Here is a 1,263-nt window from a genome sequence, read left to right as displayed (position 1 = left end):
GATAAGGTTATCGTCAATACGTGACTCTGCGTCCTTTAATGTTAAGATAGAGCTTCATGCAATATCTTATTTATCGTGTGGTTTACAAAATATTGTAATAAAATAACACTTCAAGTAATGTATGTATGTTGCTGTTGTTATGATTCATATACGTCATTGATTAGTTTTAATTAGTTTTATCTTTCAAGTAGTTGTAAGTACATACTGTCTTGCTTAAATAATTAAAAGCTGTCTGAAATTGATATAAATAATAATTTAAATATCGCTTTATGAAACTATTTTAATAATTCAAACTGCTAAAACGGATTTCAAATTCGATAATATTTTTCATTTATTTTTTTTTTATAAAAAAAAAATAGAACACATATATATTGATTATGATGTATGAAAAGAGGTTGTGGAGAAGTATTTTTGCATAAAATTACACAGTACAAAAACTTAATTTTAAGGGTTGGTGGTAGGGGTAACTCGAAAAAAATGGATTTTTCGATAATTGTCTGTACGTAGTTTTGTAGACATAAAAATGAGATGCAATTTTTATTTAAACTTTTTTTTATATCTCTCACCGTTCTGGACTTATTACGCGAAAAAAACAAATCTGCATTTTTTTCAAGGGGTGATATCACTCTTTCAAACCAAAATATGGCACGAAAAAAAAATAGTTTTGTGTTACGGATGAACTACTCTACTTGCACAAATTTTTTCAGAATTTTCTAAATTTTCGGGTTGCCTAACCTCCAAGATCGAGTTCGTCTCTCACCGATTTTGACGGACTTTGGATATGTAGAACATTCAAAATTATTAGACACGTGTTTTTTTATGTGCTTATCTTGAGATTTAGAAGTTGAATTAACCCTTTGAAAAAAATTGACTTTTTATTTTAAAAACTTAAAAACTTTATTTTTTTACAAATATCTTTTAAAGTACAAAGTATATGAAGAAATTTTTTATACAAAAGTTTTACAGTAATTTATACTTTTTGCAACGATGTATTAAAATTCTTAAAAAATGCCCAATTTTTTATCTCTCCCCCTTCTACTCGTTACTTTTGTAAATTTTCAAGTTAATACAAAAATTGAAGAATATTGAATGCCAAATTTATCCATATATAATAAGAAGAGATAGAGAAAGCAGGTGGCAACTAGGGACTTCCCCGAAGGAAAAGAGGATTCTCCGCCGTGGGCCCTCCGCCGCCTCTTTAATTGGGATGATTGAAGGGAAAGGAAGAGGAAGAAGAGGAGAAGAGAATAAAGAAGAATGTTT

At 28.9% G+C, this 1,263-nt stretch overlaps 1 long non-coding RNA gene across 1 annotated transcript in view; it reads left to right on the top strand.

Annotated features, from left to right (window-relative positions):
• The window catches only part of LOC116853988, a 1,107-nt gene extending 989 nt beyond the window's left edge, over positions 1-118 (top strand). Inside the window, exon 2 of the long non-coding RNA XR_004380060.1 lies at positions 7-118. This is a non-coding gene — a long non-coding RNA (uncharacterized LOC116853988). The remainder of the gene's footprint in view (positions 1-6) is intronic.
• The last annotated feature ends 1,145 nt before the right edge of the window (positions 119-1,263 follow it).

Source organism: Odontomachus brunneus, unplaced genomic scaffold (genome assembly GCF_010583005.1).
Source record: "Odontomachus brunneus isolate Ranch 3 - 2012 unplaced genomic scaffold, Obru_v1 Obru_scaffold_007, whole genome shotgun sequence".
Lineage (NCBI taxonomy): Eukaryota > Metazoa > Arthropoda > Insecta > Hymenoptera > Formicidae > Odontomachus > Odontomachus brunneus.
The sequence above is the reverse complement of the archived record's forward strand: the minus strand, read 5'-3'. Positions and strand labels throughout refer to the sequence as shown.